The sequence below is a fragment of the Zingiber officinale genome, chromosome 4B, assembly GCF_018446385.1.
Source record: "Zingiber officinale cultivar Zhangliang chromosome 4B, Zo_v1.1, whole genome shotgun sequence".
Taxonomy (NCBI): domain Eukaryota; kingdom Viridiplantae; phylum Streptophyta; class Magnoliopsida; order Zingiberales; family Zingiberaceae; genus Zingiber; species Zingiber officinale.
In genome coordinates, this window is record NC_055993.1 from 91,165,802 (window position 1) to 91,189,230 (window position 23,429).

The window sequence follows — 23,429 nt, forward strand, 5'->3', positions numbered from 1 at the left end:
GAAAACCGATGTAATATCAGTATTTTTTAACAGTACAAATTTGATTTCTGAAATAGTAAAAAAAAATACACAAATATTCATAAATTACACAAATATTCTTCATTCAACAGTATCCATAAAATACACAAATATTCATAAATTACATAAATATTCTTCTTACAACAGTATCCATAAAATACACAAACATTTTTTTTACATCAAAGGCTAATAGATATCAGAATCAAGGTAGAACATTCTTTTAACAACACATCAAGGTAGAACACCGTACTCAAAAATAATCAGGCTGCATTCAAACTCGAACTGCACTTCATCAATTTCAACTCTGGAGTACTTGAGATTTGTAAACTGTAAAAACACATAAATAATATATTAGTAAACCAAGACTAAAAATCATAGTTGAAAAAGCAGTAAGAGCACCAGGTAACAAGATGACTAATTGGAATGCTTAAAAAGAGAAACATTCATCAATTATCTCAACCACATCATATAGTGATAGATCTATCATTCCTGGGAACTGTTTATCACTAAGAGTACATGGAAATTCAATTCATTAGTAGTCGACCCAAATGCCATAACTGTTTATCACTAACAGTACATGCAAAGTAAATAAATTCCTCAGCAGTAATAAAGATGAGTAACATCAATTCATTTATATGATTTCCAATGATACAATAACATCAAAACAAAATTTTATTTCAAGGGGAAAATAGCTAAAATGCTAACTAGTCAACATGAATTTCAACCATATATAGATGCAACCATATATATAAGTAAATAAATAAAAGAAAAGAAAAAAATACATCACATAAGAAAGTATCATGTTACTTACATTGATAACATGGGAAAATTCATGGCAAAAGATCAAAGCTCCAGATAACATGGGAAAATTATATCTCAGGATCCTTAATGTTTTGCATTCCTGCATAAGTTCAGTGAAGCAAAAGATCAAAGCTCCAGATAACAAAAATTCAAAGCATCATTCTACAGCAACCCTAAACACTGACTTCCAAATATACCTCCAGTTCCACTTCAAAATGTTCAACCACAGGGAATTACAAGAGCTACCTGACAATATCCAACACCACGAATCCAATGAATCATCCACCAAGATCTTAAACACGCCTAAATCATCTCTCTTAAAAAAAATGAGGTGCATTTGGACTCACTGTAGCAGTTCGCCTCTCACTGAAGCATTTGGACTTCTGTAGTTCCTTGTGTTGGATCGAGATCGCGCTAGAGGGGGGGGTGAATAGCGCTCGTGGCTATTTTGTTCGATTATCGAAATTATAAGAATTATCAAAGTAATTAAGCAGCGGAATAAAACAAAACAAACACACAGAGACAGGAGGATTTTTACTTCGTTCGGAGCCTTGATCGACTCCTACTCGAAGGCCCGCGATCCTTGATCACTTCCGGTGGGCAACAACTATAAGCTCGATAAAAGGATTACAAGATGAAGTGCAAGTAAATGGAAAAACTAGTTATACCGACGACAAGAGTAGAATTTTGGAGCTTCGGGTCGTCGGAGACTTGTAGCAGCACTTCCGGGCGTCTTTCGGAGCAGCACGTTGAAGGGAGAAGACTTGGAATGCGTTGTTCTGAAGTGCTGGTCGAATCCCCCTTATAAAGGGTGTTCAAGGCGCCTTGAGGGCTGTTCAAGGCGCCTCCATGCTGCCTGGTCTTCCGCGTGGATCAAAACTGACCTGGTCGAATTTCATCCATTCAAGGCGCCTTATAGCCCTCTCAAGGCGCCTTCCAAGGCGCCTTCTGCCTGCTTCAAGGCGCCTCCAGTGGTGCTTCGAGGCACCTCCAAGCTCCATGGAGGCGCCTCGGACACTGTTCATCCGAGGCTTTAGGTTGCTCCTTTGCACCTGCAAGATACGTTAGTCCCAAACACTATCCTGCAACACAAAGTTAGCACAATAAACATAATAAATGAAGTATAGACAATCTCCGGACTGTCCGAGTCTGACTTCGGGTTTCCAACCGGAAACCCTAGGTTGACCCGACGCCTACTGTTCCCTCTTCGGAGAACGCGTCCTCACCTACTCCACTCAGGAGATTTACCTGTTGCCAGTTGATCCTCCAGATCGGACTTTACTCAAGACTTCGATGCTTCGAATTCTGGACATCCGCTTCGGCTAGTCAGGTCTTTCACATTCGCGACACGGGACTTTCCACCTAGGGTTACCACCCCTAGGACTTTGCTCAAGCCATCGACCTGCCAAGACTTTCGCATAGGGTTATCACCCCTATGACCTAGGGTTACCGTCCCTTAGGGTTTTCCTTTGCCTAGACTAGGACTTTCCTGAAATCCTCAAGTAGACTTGTTAGACTACAAAACATCTTAACTTTGAATTCTTTACCGTTATCAAAACACGAGTTCGATCGTCGGATGCTTCCCGCACCAACAATCTCCCCCTTTTTGATTATGACAACTCAAATTCAAAGTTAAGTAAACAAACGAATAGATAGACATTTTTAACACAGGCAAATCTGCTAAGTATAGATGAACAAGGTAACTAAAGCAAATTTGCCCTATATGCTCCCCCTTAACTTTTGCTCCCCCTTAATTTTTAACTTGAATTTTATGTTTATGTTTACATTTTTGCTACTCTCCCCCTTTGCCATAACTCAAAAATGGGCAATAATAGATATTTGATTGAGTTGTACATGATTTTATTAAGGTCAACAGGTTAGCAATGTTCAACAGGGTTTGAAAGTTAAGGTCAATTGAAATAATATTTTAAGTTTTAAGTTCAGTTAGTCCTTAAGTCCAAGCACAAGTCATGTTCACTTGATTGATTTACTAGGTATCAGAGCCATAAAGAACAAAACATTCTTAACTAAAAATTGAGTGTCCTTTACCAACTGTTTAACCTTTAGTTACTTGTTGATTGTCTACAGGGCAATAACTTTTGCTAGGTTAGTCAAGTTAAGTTATTTTGGTCTAGATAGACTTGACTAGAGCTGGAGAACTTAACTTGATTAATGTTTATTGCATTTTTAACGCCCAAACTCATATTGATGCACAGATATAAGCATTCTTGAGTCCAGGCTATACCCTATGCATCTCACGCCGTTCTATGTTTTTCAATCACAATCAAGGTAAACCTAGGTGTTTGTGAGATGCCCTGGCTTAATTCTAGGGGAACATGATTTCTAGGGGAAAAGCCTAGGCTAATTCCAGAAAATTTTAAAAATCTAGTAAAATTGGAGTTTTGAAAACTGTTTTTCCTAGAATTTAAAAAAGACAATAAAAGAAATAATGGTAATATATCTACTCTACCCAGCACATTCCTATTTGCCTTCTAAGTCCACTGAACTCAAGTTCAGGTAAGGGTTTTGTAAAGATGTCAGCTAGGTTTGATTTGGACTCAACATGGTTGAGTGCAATTTCACCTTTAGCTACATGATCCCTTACAAAGTGGTGTTTTACCTCTATGTGTTTGGTCCTAGAATGGTGAATAGGGTTTTTGGTCAGATTAATCGAGCTGATATTATCAATAAAAATTTTAGTATTTTTATAGTCTAGTTGATAGTCTTTTAGTGTATGCATCATCCATAACAATTGAGATGCACATTCTCCTAGAGCTATGTATTCAGCTTCTGTAGTGGATAGAGCAACACAATGTTACTTTCTGCTTGACCAACTTACTAGGGACTGACTTAGAATTTGGCAGTTACCACTTGTACTTTTCCTATCTAACTTGCACCCAGCATAGTCTGAATCAGAATAGCCATAAAGATCAAAGGTGCAAGTTCTTGGATACCAAAGTCCTACATTTAGAGTTCCTTTAATATACCTAAGTATTCTTTTAACATATGTTAGGTGTGACTCTTTTGCACAGGATTGGTATCAGCAATACCTGCAAACAGTATGTCAGGTCGACTTGTAGTTAGATAAAGTAAACTACCTATGGCACTCCTATAGTATTTTGGGTCTACAGGTTTTCCTTCAGGGTTAGAGTCAATGTTTATGTTGGTTGCCATTGAAGTGTTTATAATTTTTGAATTTTCCATGTTGAATTTTTTGATTAATTCTTTAGCATATTTAGTTTGATAAATGTAGATTCCATCTTTGGTTTGTTTTATCTGTAAGCCTAAGAAAAAGTTGAGTTATCCAACCATGGTCATTTCAAATTCACTTTCCATTAATTTAACAAATTCTTTCAAAAATTTTGAATTAGTTGAACCAAAGATTATGTCGTCAACAAAGATTTGGGCTATAAAGATGTCTTTTTCTATAGTTTTTACGAACAAGGTCGGATCGATTTGACCTTGATTAAAGTCTTTCGATATTAAGTAATTAGATAATCTTTCATACCATGCTCTAGGGGCTTGTTTTAGTCCATATAATGCCTTTTTTAATTTAAATACATGGTTAGGATAGTCTATGTCTTCAAACCCTGGAGGTTGGCTTACGTAGACCTCTTCCTTGATAAAACCATTTAAGAAGGCTGACTTAACGTCCATTTGGTACAACTTGAACCCTTTATTTGCTGCATAGGCTAATAACATTCTAATGGACTCGAGTCTAGCTACCGGAGCATAGGTTTCATCATAGTCTAAGCCTTCGACTTGACTAAACCCTTTGGCTACTAGCCTAGCTTTGTTTCTTATTATTTCACCGTGATCATCCAACTTGTTCCTAAAAACCCATTTGGTGTCTATTATTGATTTATCGATGGGTTTAGGTACAAGGTCCCAGACTTGGTTTCTCTCAAATTGTGCTAATTCTTCTTGCATTGCAATGATCCAGTCTGGGTCAGGAAGAGCTTCATCTATAGTTTTGGGTTCAATTTTGGAAATGAGGGCAATTTGACTAAGGTTTCTATGGGATGATCTAGTTCTGACTCCAAGGTTTGGGTCACCCAGAATTTGGTCAGGTGGGTGAGAAGTACTTACTCTAGTTGGTCTTGGTTGTGGTTCAGGTACTGGTTCTTCTGCCTCATTAGGATTAGGTTGGATTTCATCATCTTCTATAGCTCTTGGATGGATGTCAACATTGTCAGTTATATTAGGTAAATTGTTTTCTTCATCAAATATTACATTAGTTATTTCTTCAACTTTCAAGGTGTTTTGATTATATACTCTAAAGGCTCTACTGGTTGAGGAGTATCCTAAAAATATTCCTTGGTTAGATTTGGAAGTAATCTTTAGTATTTAAAATGTGAACTTTACAACCAAATACTTTTAAATAGTTTAGGTTAGGAATTTTATGATAGTAGAGTTCATACGGTGTTTTATTGTGAGATTTGTTTATTAAAATTCTGTTTTGAATATAATTTGCCGTATTTATTGCTTCAGCCCAAAATTGATGACTTAACTTATATTCGTTTAACATTGTCCTAGCGGCTTCTTGTAGTGTTCTATTTTTACGTTCTACTAGTCCATTTTGTTGGGGTGTTCTAGGACATGAAAATTCATGTTGGTATCCATTTATTTTACAAAATTGCGTGAACCTATGATTTTCAAATTCTCCCCCGTGATCACTTCTTATTCTTTTAATTTTAGTATCTTTTTCATTTTCCATTAATTTGCAAAAGTTACTGAATATTTCATAGGTTTCATCTTTTGTTTTTATGAACTTTACCCATGTGTACCTAGAGTAGTCATCAATTATTACTAGTCAATATTGATTCTTGCTTAGTGATTTGGCTCCATGTGAGTCAAATAGGTCAATATGAAGGAGCTCGAGTATGGTGTTGGTTCTTTCTAGATTGGTTGATTTGTGGATTGACTTGGTTTGTTTTCCTTTTTGACATGCATCGCATATTGAGTTTTCAATGAATTTTAATTTGGGCAAACCTCTAACTAGACCATTGTGACTCATTTTTGAAATGAGTCTGGTGTGAGTGTGACCCAGCCTTCTGTGCCACAGGTGAGTTTCCTCTTGTTGTGTCAATACACATTTTATTGAGGATAATGATAAGTCAATTGTGTAGATATTATTCTTCCTAAGTCCCTTAAGTCTAATTTCAGGGTTTTCGATGTTTTTAACTAAACATCCAGATTTGTCAAAATTGACTAGATATCCGTTGTCACATAATTGACTTATACTTAGTAAATTAAAATTAAAATTTTCAACCAATAAGACATTTCGAATAATGAAATCGGAACTAAGTTCAATATTACCTTTTCCGATTACTTTAAGTTTACCGTCGTTGCCGAATGCAACTGATCCTAACTTCTTGTACTTGAGTTTAGTAAAATTCAACCTATCTCCAGTCATATGTCTAGAGCATCCACTATCCAACATCCATTGTTCCAATTCCTACACATGAAGTAGTTTGAATTGGTTTTTAATGGATTTAAAGATAGCTTAATTGAAGTAGACTCCTAAGATTTTCTAGGTAATTCAGCAAGTATTTAAGCCTATGATATAATTTTGATCAGGATAAAATTTTTAAAAAATTTTGAAATTTAAGTTTTTTAAAATAATTTTGAAATTTAAGTTTTTTAAAATAATTTTGAAATTTAAGTTATAAATAATTTTGAAATTTAAGTTTTAAAATAATTTTGAAATTTAAGTTTTAAATAATTTTGAAATTTAAGTTTTTAAAATAATTTTGAAATTTAAGTTTTTAAAATAATTTTGAAATTTAAGTTTAAAATAATTTTGAAATTTAAGTTTTAAAATAATTTTGAAATTTAAGTTTTAAAATAATTTTGAAATTTAAGTTTTAAATAATTTTGAAATATAAGTTTTAAAATAATTTTGAAATTTAAGTTTTAAAATAATTTTGAAATTTAAGTTTAAAATAATTTTGAAATTTAAGTTTTAAAATAATTTTGAAATTTAGGTTTTAAAATAATTTTGAAATTTAAGTTTTAAATAATTTTGAAATTTAAGTTTTAAAATAATTTTGAAATTTAAGTTTTAAAATAATTTTGAAATTTAAGTTTTAAAATAATTTTGAAATTTAAGTTTAAAATAATTTTGAAATTTAAGTTTTAAAATAATTTTGAAATTTAAGTTTTAAATAATTTTTAAATTTAAGTTTTAAATAATTTTGAAATTGAAGTTTTAAAATAATTTTGAAATTTAAGTTTTAAAATAATTTTGAAATTGAAGTTTTAAAATAATTTTGAAATTTAAGTTTTAAATAATATTGAAATTTAAGTTTTAAATAATTTTGAAATTTAAGTTTTAAATAATTTTGAAATTTAAGTTTTAAGATAATTTTGAAATTTAAGTTTTAAAATAATTTTGAAATTTAAGTTTTAAATAATTTTGAAATTTAAGTTTTAAATAATTTTGAAATTTAAGTTTTGAAATTTAAGTTTTAAATAATTTTGAAGTTTAAAAATAATTTTAAAATTTAAGTTTTAAAATAATTTTGAAATTTAAGTTTTAAATAATTTTGAAATTTAAGTTTTAAAATAATTTTGAAATTTAAGTTTTAAATAATTTTGAAATTTAAGTTTTAAATAATTTTGAAATTTAAGTTTAAAATAATTTTAAATTTAAGTTTTAAAATAATTTTGAAATTTAAGTTTTAAAATAATTTTGAAATTTAAGTTTTGAAATTTAAGTTTTAAATAATTTTGAAATTTAAGTTTTAAATAATTTTGAAATTTAAGTTTTGAAATAATTTTGAAATTTAAGTTTTAAATAATTTTGAAATTTAAGTTTTAAATAATTTTGAAATTTAAGTTTTAAAATAATTTTTAAATAATTTTGAAATTTAAGTTTTAAAATAATTTTGAAATTTACGTTTTAAATAATTTTGAAATTTAAGTTTTAAATAATTTTGAAATTTAGGTTTTTTAAAATAATTTTGAAATTTAAGTTTTAAAATAATTTTGAGATTTAAGTTTTAAAATAATTTTGAGATTTAAGTTTTTTTTTTAAATAATTTTGAAATTTAAGTTTTTAAACTAATTTTGAGATTTAAGTTTTAAAATAATTTTGAGATTTAAGTTTTAAAATAATTTTGAGATTTAAGTTTTTTTTTTAAATAATTTTAAAATTTAAGTTTTTAAAATAATTTTGAAATTTTTGTTTTAAAATAATTTTGAAATTTAAGTTTTTTTTTAAAAATAATTTTGAAATTTAAAATAATTTTGAAATTTAAGTTTTTAAAATAATTTTAAAATTTAAGTTTTAAAATAATTTTGAAATTTAAGTTTTTAAAATAATTTTAAAATTTAAGTTTTAAAATAATTTTGAGATTTAAGTTTTAAAATAATTTTGAGATTTAAGTTTTTTTTTAAAAAAAATAATTTTGAATTTTTTTTTTTTTTGAAATTTAAGTTTTTAAAATAATTTTGAAATTTATGTTTTAAAATAATTTTGAAATTTAAGTTTTTAAAATAATTTTGAAATTGAATTAATTATCAGTTTGATTTTAATTACTTAGTCATCTCACCCGATCTAAATTCTCAATCAGGGAATCCTATAATTTTTGTGAGATGAATTGAGGTTCAATTTAATGGTTTGGTTTAATCTTGTGTTAGATTCAGGTTTAGCTTTGGATTCAACAAGTAAGCATTCTTTGGATAAACTTCTGGGCTATGGTGAGTCACAAGGAACTCATTAAAGTAACCATGTCTTCGAGGTTTTCCAAATAGTCCTACCCATTGAGCTTAATACTAAAACTTGGTCTAACTAGTTAGGATCCATTTAAGGGTAGCTTCGGTCAGTTCCACTTGGCCAAATGCACCAGGTCGAAGCCATATCTTCCTAGACATGCGATGCCCAAGCTTCCCTAACGTACTATCATCCAAAAACTTCACCAGTACTGTGGTTCAAGTTAAACTTATCCCTTTTTAATCTAACCTTAATTACCCTGCCGGGTAATCTATTCTTGTTTTACCCATTCCGGGTAAATTAGGTTCAGTTACCCTGTCGGGTAGTTCAGTTGGAGGTGCCAGCTAGTTTGGATCCTCCATCTATTTTTGAATTTATAATTTAATTGTTAATTTAATTCTTAATTTTGAATTTTAATTTCGAATTTTGAATTTTGAATTTATAATTTAATTTTGAATTTAATTTTGAATTTTGAATTTAGAATTTAGAATTTAATTTCGAATTTTGAATTTATAATTTATAATTTAATTTTGAATTTAATTTCGAATTTTGAATTTAGATTTTTAAGATCGTTTTCATATTAGTTTTCCCTGGATCACGGCCTCGATATGGTCTGTCGAGGTAGTATATTTGATCCTTTGGAACCCAGTATTGGCCAAGTCCAACTTGATTGATCAATTTGGACTTGGGGACCCATGCTTGGACTGATTTACTACTTTGTTTGTTTATTAGGGATAAATAAGATTTATATTTCTTTTTACTTTGATATCCTAGCCCAGTTCTATTGTAGACAGCTCTTTGTATCCCAAGAATTAGGTCCAGATTCTTGGATCCTAAAGAAAACCGTTCTAAGGTATTTTTTAAGTCTTTTACCTGATTTTTTAAACTTGAATTTTCTTCCTTAAGTTGTTGAACTTGAGTTGAATCTTCAGTTTGAACTTGATCAGGTAAGTATTTTGAGTTAGTTACTCCTTTAAGAATAGCTACTTCTTTTAAAAGTGACTTTATTTTCAGATTTGATTTGGCTAATTTGCGAAGTAAATAATTGACTAAATTATTAAGTCTAGGAATACTTACAGCGGAGTCTGGCCCTTCGGAAACGGATGCGGATCCGTGGCTTTGCTCGGAGTCGGCTTCTGACTCGCTCTCGGATTCGATGATCTGGTCCCGGGCCATCAATGCGAGTAAGCTCGTTTGGTAGAGTTCGTCGTCTTCGTCCTCCGAAGAAGATTTGTCCCAGGTTGCCTTTAGGGCCTTCTTTCTTCTTTGCTTCTTGGCTTCCTTTTGGTTGGGGCAGTTGGCTTTTATATGCCCCTTCTGGTTGCACCCGTAGCAAGTGACTTCGAATTTTACCTTTGAGTTCTGTTGGGCTTCCTTAGATTGAATTGTCTTCTTTAGATCTTTCTTGTTGAAGCCCTTCTTCTTCTTGTAGAGCTTCTTTACAAGATTTACAAGTTCGCTGGTCAGTTCATCTTCTGAATCTTCTGAATCGGGTTCGTCTTCTGATTTCGATTCAATTTTTCGCCGTCCTCTTGATTCCCGTGTTCGACTCGTTCCTGCAATCAAAGCAATACCTTTCTCGGATGGCTGTGCATTAGTTTGTTCATGGAGTTCAAATTCACTAAATAACTCGTCTAATTTTAAGGATGACAAATCCTTAGAGACTTTGTAGGCATCTACCATTGATGCCCATAGTGTACTCCTAGGAAATGAGTTAAGTGCATACTGTTGGTGCAACCTTAGGTCAAGGTTGACCTAGTTGACCAGACTCGAGTTGACTTGACTCGAGTTATGTTTTGATGTTTGACGAGTTGTGACGATGTTTGACGTGAACAGAAAAGTTGTATCTTGATGTTTGACAAGGATACAAGCTTGGGAGATTGTGGGTGCAACTCGTGGTCAAGGTTGACCTGGTTGACCCGAGGTGAGGAGACCTGACTCGGAAAAGTCCAAGCAGGGAGCTTGGCACGGGAAAAGTCCAAGCAGGGAGCTTGGCATGGGAAAAGTCCAAGCAGGGAGCTTGGCACGGGAAAAGTCCAAGTATGGAGACTTGGCACGGAGAAGTCCAAGTATGGGAACTTGACATGGGAAGACGGAGAGGGCTCGGTAGCTCGTTCTCCGGACAATGGTCAGAGAGGGCTAGGAAGCTCGTTCTCTGGACCGGATGGAAGTCGGAGAGGGCTCGGTAGCTCGTTCTCTGGACTGTGGTCAGAGAGGGCTCGGTAGCTCGTTTTCTGGACCGGATGTGGAAAGTCCTGGTGAGTGGAGCCAGGCAGTTTGGAAGTCCTGGTGAGTGAAGTCAGGCAGATTGGAAATCCTAGTGAGTGAAGCCAGGTAAAAACCCTAGTAAGTGAAGCTAGGTGAAAGTCCTGGTGAGTGAAGCCGGGCAAGGGAAAATCCAGATGGATCAAGGGTGATCGGACATCTGGTGTTGGGAAGTCCAAGTAGATCAAGGGTGATCGGATGCTGGCCGAGGAAAGCCAAGTGGGTCAAGGGATTGACCGAACACTTGGTGGAGAATTCTAGCAGGTCAAGGGAGTGACGGGATGCTAGGAATGATCCAAAGTCAAGGTTGACCGGATGTTGGTGTAGAAGCACGAGGTTTAGGGGGAGTTTGGATCGATGCCGGGACCGATCAATGATACATCGATAGCCGATCGGTCACCGATCGGTAACCATCCGAGTTTCAGCCTCAGGTTATCTGATCGGCCCGGAGACCGATCGGACAACGATCGAGGCGCAAAGAAGTTCGGAGAAGAGAAGCCTGATCGGTCTACGGACCGATCGGGAGGTTCTGATCGGTCCATGGACCGATCGAGATGAAGCGAAGGCTTAGGGAATGGATCGATGCGTGGACCGATCCACATGGACTGATCGGTCCACGATCGATCGAGTACTAGCCGTTGCGACGCAACGGCTAGATTTCTTCTGTGTTTCTTCGCTTTCTTCGCAGGTTATAAAAGGAGGGTTGCTGCTGCGAGCCTCCTCCCTTCCTTCTTCTTCTTCTTCTTCCTTGGATTGAAGCTTCTGCTTCTGTGCTCTGAGGTTCTGAGCTTTGTTGAGCTTGCTTCCGAAGCTTCGCGTGAGCTTCCAGTCGTCGATCAGCTGCTGCAGTTGGGTTGTGAAGTTGCTGCTTCATCGCCTCCGGTCGACAGAGAAGGCAAGCGAGTGTTGCATTCATATTGTTGTTTGTATTTGCTTCTTGCTTTCCTTGTACTCCTTTCTTGTTGTTACAAGTATTGTGGCGAGGTTTCTCCACCCACAAGGAGCATTTATTAGCCGATTCTCCGGGGACTCATCCACCGACGGATTGATAGGCTTCGTCCACCTTACGGACACGCCGAGGAGTAGGAGTTTATCTCCGAACCTCATTACATCGGTTTGTTTGAGGTTCGTCTTCTTTCCCTTTCGTTTCTGTGTTTATTTTCCGCTGCGCTAACACGTTTTGGGGTCGGCTATTCACACCCCTCCTCTCTAGCCTCCGTACGAAGGATCCTAACAAGTGGTATCAGAGCAAGGTTGCTCTTCGTCGGATTAACACCCGGAGGAGCACAAGCTAGAGAATGGATCGACTCGGAGAAGACATCACGTTTCCACCATTCTACGAGTGCTGCGACTTCGCGTATTGGAAGGTAAGAATGAGTTATTTTCTTATGACTAACCTTGAAAATTGGAGTTGTGTTCAATTAGGTTTCAAGCCTCCGATGGACAAGAAAGGAGAAACCCTAGAGAACAAGGAGTGGACCAAGGAGCAAATCCACCAATCAACCATCAATGATGAGGTAACGAAAATCATTGAATTTTCTTTACCTAATGATATTTTGTGTAAGATAGGAGGATACAATAATGCCAAGGAGTTGTGGAACAACTTGGCCAAACTCCATGAGGAGAGCCCCACTTCAAGCCATGAAGAGGAGCCTAGTGAGCCAAGTAGCTCACATCGTGGAGGTGAGGAATTAGAAGTTGAGGGCTACTCAACATCTAAAGAAGAAGAGGAGGTGAGTTCTTCTTCAAGATCGGAGCACGAAGAAGAAGCTTCTACCTCCGGGAGGGATGAAGAAGAGAGCATCCATCCATCCTCAACCCTAGGTAACTCAAACACTTTAAGTTCAAGTAAATTGCATATAATGTGTTTTGAGTGTAGGGAATTTGGACATTACAAGAGTAAATGTCCAAAGAAGACTAAGAAGACTCCACCGGCGCCAAAGATCAAGGAAGTCGGAGTCCCAAAACGCAAGGGCAAGGAGCACGTGGTGTGCTTCCAATGCAAGCAACGGGGACACTATAGGAGTCAATGTCCAAGGGGAGGCAATCTCACAAGGACAAAAGACCAAGCACGTGTAAAGGGGGAGCGAAGGCAAACCCTAAGGTATCCTCTAAGGTTCATTCTTGCACTTCTAATAAGATACATGCTAGTAGTCTTATTGCAATTGTCAAGAATGATAAGCATGATAATCATAGAAATCAACATGTGTGCTTAGGTGCTAAACATCTTAGCCTAGATAAGAACAATACTAGGAAGGCCAACCCTAGGATTAACTCATCTAAGGCTAAGGAGAACCTAGGTAGAAACCCTAAGACAACTAGACATATGCCTAGGAACACCTCAAGAAAGAATGATAAATTAAAACTTGAGGTTTTAGAGAAAGAAAATCAAGTCTTGAGGTCAAGACTTAACACTCTAGAAAAGACCCTAAAGAATTTAGAGAAGTCAACTCTAGGGTCTAAGGGTCAAATCTCAAAGCCCAAGGACAAGAAAGGTTTGGGTCACAAACCTAAGTCCCAAATGGTCAAGCCCACCTATCATAATGTTCCATTCGATTATGGAACAAAACCTAGGGCTAGGAAGAACAACACCAAGGTCACAAGGGGAGTCACCCCTAGAGTTGATCTTGATGAGTCCCAAATGATCAAGGCTTTAAAGCCTAAGAGGGTCATTAGGAGGGTTGCTAGGGAAGTCATCCCTAGTGAATATTTAGTGAACCCAATGAGCTCAAATAGGTATTGGGTTCCTAGGAGCGTGATTTCATCACGCTAGATGAGTTAGGGTGTGCCAACCTTACTTGAATAGGTAGTTAACCTAATCATGGCAAAAGGTGGCACTTTAGGAAGTTTCAAGGTGCAATCAAGCCTTGAAAATGAAATTGAAAAATATTCCTAAGGTGATTAGGATGTGCCAATCATATTTGAGGAGTTGTCTAGAGTCAATTTAATTGGCACATAGTGATCTAAACATCATTGATATATGATCTTAGATCTATTACACTTAGGAATATAGAACCTATGGCAAGATGATCAAAATTATCAAAAATGGCAACTAAGGCTAGTTTTAGGTATTTTCTATACCTTTATGTGCTATTTGCCATATATTGTTTGCCATATACCATGTCATGACATCATATTTATTTTATGATCATTTAAAATGTCATGATAATGCTTAGGTTAGTTTAAATGTCATGCTTTATTTAAGTTTCACACTTTATGCCATGACATCATGACATTGGCACATGTTTTTACTTATGAAATCATTATATGCCATGTCATCATCTTGTGCATTAATGATCAATGAAATTGATTTAAGGACTAAGACACAATTTGATATGGAGATCAAATTGATGTTTAGAAAATGCATGAGAATCTAGCCTAAGATAACCTAAACCCATATCTCACATCAAAATTGACTTGGATGTGTTTGATACACCTTAGATGTGTGTGAGATATTAGGATCATGAGTTAGGATCAAGGTGCATAGTTCTTGTACCTAGATGAGACTAATTCAAGAAGGAGGATCATAGGGAAAGCTTATGTACAAGTCATGTACATTTAGCCCTAAGATTGTGGTCCTAAATTAAAGGGTTAAAAATCATTTCAAAATTGATTTGAAAAACCTTGATGAAGCCATTCTAGTGATAGCATTCATCATTGAGCAAGATGATACAAAGATGAGCTAAACTTTGAACTATTTCAAAAGTTTTTGAACTTTGTATCAAGATTTGAAAATGGAAGTTATTTTCATCTAAAATTATTTTTCCATGATAGTATATGGTATGAGGAATGTATCCTCAAAATTTTACGATTTTTAGAATTTTCTGTAATTTTCTGTGAGTTTCTGAATTTCTCTCAGGGAGAAAAATCAGAAAATCTCTGATTTCAGAGGCTGGATCGGTCACCGGACCGATCCAGAGAAGTCCTGATCGGTCTGGTGACCGATCAGTGACGATCCAGAAAGCGAGGATCGATTTGGGAATCGATCCAAGGGGTTCCTGATCTGTCTGGGGACCGATCAGTGCGTGCCGAATTTCTGATTTTCAGCAGGTGTCTGAAATTTCAGTTTTTGGGAGTTGAGTTTCGGATCTCTAAAGGATTGAAAACTCTCCAAGACATTGTTGATGCAATGGTCAAGGGGGAGTTGACCTTTAGGGGGAGTTTTACCTATTAGTCAAGGGGGAGTTTTTACTCCTTAAGACTTTTGAGGATTAATGATAAGGAATTGTCACTAAGTTGAGTGTTGAGTTTAGTATCAAGGGGGAAATTAAGGGTTTCAATGAAAGGTATGAGACTTTCATTGGGAAGAAACTCTTGACATTGATTCCCTCTTTTTGATGTGTGTCAAAAAGGGGGAGAGATGTCCCAAGGGGGAGAATGGGAGAATGTTTTGGAAAACCTAAGTTAGGTTATCAGGTTAACCTAACTTGTTTATGGGTTTTGTCAAACATCAAAAAGGGGGAGATTGTTGGTGCAACCTTAGGTCAAGGTTGACCAGACTCGAGTTGACTTGACTCGAGTTATGTTTTGATGTTTGACGAGTTATGACGATGTTTGACGTGAACAGAAAAGTTATATCTTGATGTTTGACAAGGATACAAGCTTGGGAGATTGTGGGTGCAACTCGTGGTCAAGGTTGACCTGGTTGACCCGAGGTGAGGAGACCTGACTCGGAAAAGTCCAAGCAGGGAGCTTGGCACGGGAAAAGTCCAAGTATGGAGACTTGGCACGGAGAAGTCCAAGTATGGGAACTTGACATGGGAAGACGGAGAGGGCTCGGTAGCTCGTTCTCCGGACAATGGTCAGAGAGGGCTAGGAAGCTCGTTCTCTGGACCGGATGGAAGTCGGAGAGGGCTCGGTAGCTCGTTCTCCGGACTGTGGTCAGAGAGGGCTCGGTAGCTCGTTCTCTGGACCGGATGTGGAAAGTCCTGGTGAGTGGAGCCAGGCAGTTTGGAAGTCCTGGTGAGTGAAGTCAGGCAGATTGGAAATCCTAGTGAGTGAAGCCAGGTAAAAACCCTAGTAAGTGAAGCTAGGTGAAAGTCCTGGTGAGTGAAGCCGGGCAAGGGAAAATCCAGATGGATCAAGGGTGATCGGACATCTGGTGTTGGGAAGTCCAAGTAGATCAAGGGAGTGATCGGATACTTGGCACGAAGAGGAAAGCCCAAGTGGGTCAAAGGGATTGACCAACACTGGTGGAGAATTCTAGCAGTCAAGGAGTGACCAGGATGCTAGGAATGATGAACCAATGTCAAGGTTGACCGGATGTTGGTGTAAAGCTCGAGGTTTAGGGGGAGTTTGGATCGATGCTGGGACCGATCGATACATCGATAGCCCGATCGGTCACCGCACGATCAAGAACCATCGAGTTTCATGAGGTTATCGATCGGCCCGAGACCGATCGCAACGATCGAGGCGCAGAAGTTCGGAGAAGCCCGATCGGTCTACGGACCGATCAGAGGTTCGATCGGTCCATGGACCGATCGGGGAACGTGCTGGGAATGGATCGGTCCGTGGACCGATCCACATGGAGCCCGATCGGTCCACGATCGATTCAGGCACTAGCGACGCAACGCCAGATTTCTTCTGTTTCTTCGCTTTCGCAGTTATAAAGGAGGGTTCTGCGAGCCTCCTCCCTTCCTTCTTCTTCTTCTTCTTCTTGATTGAAGCTTCGTGTTCTGAGGTTCGAGCTTTGTTGAGCTTGCTTCCGAAGCTTCGCGTGAGCTTCAACCAGGGATCACCGCCGTGCAAGTGGAAGGCTCCGATCGAGAAGGCAAGCGAGTGTTGCATTCATATTGTTGTTTGTATTTGCTTCTTGCTTTCCTTGTACTCCTTTCTTGTTGTTACAAGTATTGTGGCGAGGTTTCTCCACCCACAAGGAGCATTTATTAGCCGATTCTCCGGGGACTCATCCACCGACGGATTGATAGGCTTCGTCCACCTTACGGACACGCCGAGGAGTAGGAGTTTATCTCCGAACCTCATTACATCGGTTTGTTTGAGGTTCGTCTTCTTTCCCTTTCGTTTCTGTGTTTATTTTCCGCTGCGCTAACACGTTTTGTAGAAAGAAACGACGATTTGGGGGTCGGCTATTCACACCCCCTCTCTAGCCTCCGTACGAAGGATCCTAACACATACCTTATTATATCTCTGTTTTCTACCTTCTGCCCGATTCCATGAAGGGAATTCAGGATATCTTGAATTCGAACGTGTAAAGAACTTGCCGTCTCGCCTTCCTGCATTTTCAAATTGTATAGTTTATTAAGTAATAAGTCACGCTTACTTACCTTGGTTTCCGAGGTGCCCTCGTGAAGTTCGATCAGTTTCTCCCATAGTTCCTTTGCGGAGGAGAATGGACCGACTCTGTTGAGCTCTTCTTTGGTAAGACCGCACTGGATGGTGCAGGTGGCTTTGGCGTCGGCTTCCACCTTTTTGATAAATGCTGGCTCCCAGTTCTCACAGGATGTAGGCTTACCGTCTGTACCAGTTGGTAGTTGCAGTCCTGTTTTGACTATCATCCAGGTGTCGAACTGGATCTTCAGATATATCTCCATTCGCCCCTTCCAATATCCGAAGTCTTCTCCGGAAAATAGTGGGGGACGAACGGTGCTATATCCTTCTTGTTGGGCCATTTAGATCTACAAAAACAGAAACAACAAGATCTATTCCAAGACTGAGTCTTGGATTAGTAGTGCGGGAGGAAGAAAGAAAAAATAACAGGCTCAGGTGGTATTGACCAACTTTGAGCAGAAAATCGATTCGTGAAAAGAAATTAGAATATAGCTATGAGGCTAGATTCTAATCGACCAAAAAAAATGGAAATACCACGTGAAAATTGTTTTGAACAGTGGTTACACTGATTCAAAATGACCCCGCTCTGATACCAATTGTTGGATCGAGATCGCGCTAGAGGGGGGGTGAATAGCGCTCGTGGCTATTTTGTTCGATTATCGGAATCGTAAGAATTATAGGAGTAATTAAGCAGCGGAATAAAACAAAACAAACACACAGAGACAGGAGGATTTTTACTTCGTTCGGAGCCTTGATCGACTCCTACTCGAAGGTCCGCGATCCTTGATCGCTTCCGGTGGGCAACAACTATAAGCTCGATAAAAGGATTACAAGATGAAGTACAAGTAAATGGAAAAACTAGTTATACCGACGACAAGAGTAGAATTTTGGAGCTTCGGGTCGTCGGAGACTTGTAGCAGCACTTCCGGGCGTCTTTCGGAGCAGCACGTTGAAGGGAGAAGACTTGGAATGCGTTGTTCTGAAGTGCTGGTCGAATCCCCCTTATAAAGGGTGTTCAAGGCGCCTTGAGGGCTGTTCAAGGCGCCTCCATGCTGCCTGGTCTTCCGCGTGGATCAAAACTGACCTGGTCTAATTTCATCCATTCAAGGCGCCTTATAGCCCTCTCAAGGCGCCTTCCAAGGCGCCTCCAGTGGTGCTTCGAAGCCAGCTCAGCTTTTGCACCCGAGGCGCCTCCAAGCTCCATGGAGGCGCCTCGGACACTGTTCATCCGAGGCTTCAGGTTGCTCCTTTGCACCTGCAAGATACGTTAGTCCCAAATACTATCCTGCAACACAAAGTTAGCACAATAAACATAATAAATGAAGTATAGACAGTCTCCGGACTGTCCGAGTCTGACTTCGGATTTCCAACCGGAAACCCTAGGTTGACCCGACGCCTACTGTTCCCTCTTCGGGGAACGCGTCCTCACCTACTCCACTCAGGAGATTTACCTGTTGCCAGTCGATCCTCCAGATCGACTCGACTTTTGCTCAGCACTCGATGCTTCCGAACTTTCTGCTGGACATCCGCTTCCCGGCTAGTCCAGTCTTTCACCTGGTTCGCGATACCAGGACTTTCCACCTAGGGTTACCACCCCCTAGGACTTTTGCCTGAAGCCATCGACCTGCCAAGACTTTCCGCATAGGGTTATCACCCCCTATGACCTAGGGTTACCGTCCCTTAGGGTTTTCCCTTTGCCTAACCGCAGCTAGGACTTTCCTGAAATCCTCAAGTAGACTTGTTAAACTACAAAACATCTTAACTTTGAATTCTTTGCCGTTATCAAAACAAGAGTTCGATCGTCGGATGCTTCCCGCACCAACACCTTGTAGAGTTCACCTTTAGCTGCATATTCTAGTATCAAGTAAACTCGAGTCTGTGATATAAAGGAGAATCTAGGTCAACTGAGGTGGCATAAATTTTTTCAATCTACATGAATGTGAAAAATATAGCAAAATTTTTTCAAGATGAGTAGAATATATAATAAAATAGAAATTTTAAAAAAAAATCTTACCCAAAGAACAATCAAGAAGAGCATATAGTATGTCAAATAAACAAGTTCAGATATCCAAATATTATAGATAAAAAGAAACTTATCATACTAAGCAAATGACCAAAAAAAGGTAAAAATACGACCCAAAGCAATCTACTCTATCTAATTAGCATGACAATATTATAACCTAAAACATATGACAACAAGTGTATGTCGTAGCATAAGTATGAAGCTTCATACACAGACTAATACTTGTCACACAGGATAAATAATTTGTGATAGAACAATTTGGTATTTTGGCTAGATCGCCTTTGTTGAAAAACATATTGTGTCATGGACAAAAAAGTGAATCATAAACTTGTACGGCCAGATGCTAAATCTCACCTCTTTTGTTTTTAGTTTTGGTGAATTGTTTAGCCTTTTCGATCTCAACATCAGACTTCTTAAGGAGAACTTTCTCCTTTTTCTCGAGCATTTCAAGTGTCTGAAACATATAGAGTGCTGATTAGAAATGTATCATCCACCGATACTCTGACAACAACAAAAAAAACCCTAAACTTGTGGCCCAAAACATGTGTTCATGCTCTTATGAATACTATTCATAGATTAAACCATTCTATTAGGCAAAGCAAAACTGTTTTCTTTTCATGAACAGGTTGAAGTTGGGCTTCCACATCATGTATCCAAACAAACATAAAAAAAGCTTCACAATCCACGCAGCCCAACCAATCAAGTTTTAGCTTACGATTCGTAGTCAAGAAACGGGAAACAAGATGGGAAGATCGAAGTACCTCATATAATTTCTCGATAGTTGCTGGTTTGCTCTTTGGGCTTTCCTAAAAGCCTACTAAACATCCTCGGAGTTCCTGCTATCAAATCGAAGTTTAGAATCTCAAACCAAAATCACAACACTAGAACAAGAGCTGAAAGATTTCTCTCATAGATCGATCAATTCGATTCATTGGTGATAATTGGTTAATGGGTTATTTAATTCTTGCTTAGATCATCTTTTTGAATTTGGTAATGATAGGACGAAGAGCTGCCTGTGCTTCCTCTTTCTGTGTATGGAGCTGTTGCCATGACACATAACATGGACTCTGAGGAGTACTCTTCACCATCTCAGTTCTTTTTCTATCTCTATGATAAGAGAAAAGTGAGCAAATCAATATTGTTCTTTATCATGTTTTAGTCAAAACCCCAACTTACAGATATGCTTCGGTTAGATTTCATCTTAGACAAAATAATTGAGACTTAAAACATTAACCACTTGACTATTTAGATGAACCAGGAAATGTGAAAGATTCATATGGAGTCAGGGCAACTTTGTTTGTCAGATGATAAACATTGCAATATTTATCATAAATACATAATCAATATAGTCAATTTGTCGATAATATATCATGGTACTATAATACTTCATGGTCCTTTGTTGATGTTCCTGGCCAATTTAACATGTAATTACTATTCATATAGTTGGCATTATGGATGTTCTTCATTTTATCATTTTGATTTGTGTGATTATTATCTATCGTTCATCTAACTTCAATTTCCAAGTGTTGGCATATCTATAGTTGGCATTATGGATGTTCTTAAAATCAATTTAACATTATGACAAATTGTTGAATTTTAAAATGCATATATACTAAATTTAACATTCATAAATAAAGAACTAAGTTACAAGTGAAATTCAAGTATAATAAGAAAGGTAACAAGGAAAGACCTTTAAAGCTTAAGCTTCCGATGTCTTAGACCAAAACCTCCACTCACTGCTTCCTTCTATTCCTGCAATTGAGGTTTTAAAGTGAGTTGCTGAAGAAGCATAGAAAACAAGCAAGTCTATGTGCAACTTTTATTGAAACTTAAGAATTTGGCTAGCTATTTATTCGTAGAAATAAGGATTGTTAGGGATCAAGCAAATTAACATGTGTTGGCTAGAATTTGACTAGAATAGTACATACATGTTGTTAGGGATCAAGCTAACACATGTACAATTAAAAAAATAGCTTAGTTACAGTATTAGTATGGTAATGAAGTTGCAATTTTAGTACTTATGCCATAGTATTCAAATATGCGCTAGTAAACAGATTGACTGCAGATGGCAACCTGTATCTGAAGACATGTACAATAAAAAAAATGTTGTTAGGCTAGAATTTGGCTAGCAAATTTTTGGAATACAACTTGCATGTTAGGGGCCAGGCTAACAAATGTACAATAAAAAAAATAGCTTAGTTGAAGCTCTAGTGTCAATCTCCCTATCTGCAAATCTATTGTTTTGCAAGCTTGCCAAGGAGAGTCGACCTGATTGAAAAAAAAGGTGGATCGCCACCTTAGCAAGAGTTCTAGGACTTGCATTATGAAAATTGGAATTCATTAAGCATAAATCAAACCATGCTAAAGCATCAAAATCATCATATATCTGCCTTACCAGCAAAGCTTCCTCCTAGTGCATATCTTCCAGCTTGCACAGAATGCAGTGATGGAGGGTCTGAATATCCTATAGTGAACGTTTTAATCGTCTGAATGATAAAAAAAAATCTCCAAATGTTCTTTCCATATCAGTAATTATCCAAGGACCTTATTAACAAAATTAACAGTACACAAGGATGCTTAGGCTGCTGGAGGCGGATCAAAATGTTCTCTCTAGGGTTCCAAATGTTCTTGCCTTTCTCTCTAGGGTTCAGATTGACAAAATCAAAACTACACAAAAACAAAAGGTATCAGGTAACAAAGAAATACCTATAAAACCTCAGATTGCTTAGGCGGCTGGAGGCGGTGGCGACAAGGATGCTTAGGTGGTTGGAGGCCGGCGGTTGGCGGCGCGTGGAGGCGGCACAGACAAGGATGCATGAACGTTGGTGAGAGGAGCGGCGACAGTGAGAGCGGGTCAATTAGGGAGGAAAAAGGGTGAGGAGCAGCGATAGAGATGATGAGCATGGGTGAGAGGAGAGGTGACGGCAAGAGCAAGTTAGGGAGGAGAAAGAATTGGTGCTCAGGAGGAACAACGATGATGAAAATTAGGGATTGCGGAGAAAGAATCGGCGCTTAGGAGGAACAGTAGGGCTCCTGCCGCCGTGAGGCAACGTCAAAGGCGAAGACTTTACGGTGGAGGGTACCATCGGGGCTGAAGAGATAGGAGATCAAGCGCCCATCGGGGCTGAAGCTGATGGAAGAGGGAGCGACGTATCCCGGAAGAGGGTACTGGACGATCTCCTCCACGGGAAAGAGGAAAGAGTCTTCCTCGGAATCAGTAAGGGGCATCTCCGCTTCGCAGTGGCGCAACTTCTTCGAAAAAGTCTCCTTCTCGCCGTCCTCCACGGCCGCCTTGTCCTGCATCAAGAATGGAAGATATGCAGGGGGAGAGGAAGGGCCGGAGAGGCCGCCGGAACAAGAAGGAGTCGTCGGGCGTCGAACCCTAGGAGTTCGGATGACGATTAGATCGGGGAAACGAGGGGATCTAGCTCTCACTTCACTAATATAGTAATGGTGCTAGGCCCTCCTTGGAGCGGAGAAAGAAGGACCAGTACTCCTTCACCTTATCCCGCATGATCGATCCCATCTTAAGGTTCACTGTCCGCTTGCCTTTCACTTCCGCCGAGCCCATCACCCACACGAACCAGTAGACCGTGACAGTGCCGACGACCGCCGCCGTCCACATCGTTGTCGAGAGATTCATTGCTCATCTTTCAAATGGTAACTCCTAAAAGGAGGATGCGGAGGATTAGGGTTTCGATTTATGGTGGGCGAGGAGAAGCCCAAAAGAAATCGCGCTAAGAAAGTCCGCCAGAATTTTAGTTCATAGACACCGGATTTTAAAAACCGCGGTTAAAATCGATGTCTATTAATGAAAAAAAGGCGCTCATAGACATCGGCTAAAAAAACCGATGTCTATGAGCGAAAATCTGCGCTCATAGACACCGGTTTTTGGAAAAACCGGTGTAAAATACTCAAAGACATCAGTTTTTGCTTAAAACCGTTGTTGTTCCGCCGATATCTATGAGGGTTTTTCTTGTAGTGTACCAGTCGACTGGTTCCTTACATTCACTCCCACTCATCCTCTCCGGAGTCGCCTTTAAAGCCCTCTTCCTTGGCCTTCGTCCCTCAGATGCACCCGGGCCCGTGGCTCCTCTCTGTGTCATCCTTCACATTGCCTTGAAGTCCGTTTTCCTCGGCTCCACTCCATTGCTCCTCGTCTGGCGGTCCCTCGGTTGTCTTCCACACCATCCTTCACCGACTCAAGGATCTGAGCCCTTGGATGAGCTTTCCAATCTTGGATGCACCAAGTTCCTCATGTGTTTCACCAAGTCCTGCAAGACTCAAACACATATGAAAGCCTAACTTAAACTCTTT

The 23,429-nt window shown here is 38.3% G+C and overlaps 1 long non-coding RNA gene across 1 annotated transcript; it reads right to left on the bottom strand.

Moving 5' to 3' along the window:
- Positions 1-1,157: 1,157 nt before the first annotated feature.
- LOC121977718 lies at positions 1,158-19,897 on the bottom strand. Its single transcript, XR_006111012.1, has 4 exons — positions 19,874-19,897; positions 19,467-19,566; positions 18,915-18,965; positions 1,158-1,211 (listed from the first exon to the last, which is right to left on the bottom strand). It is a non-coding gene; the product is annotated as an uncharacterized LOC121977718 (long non-coding RNA).
- Between the last annotated feature and the right edge of the window lie 3,532 nt (positions 19,898-23,429).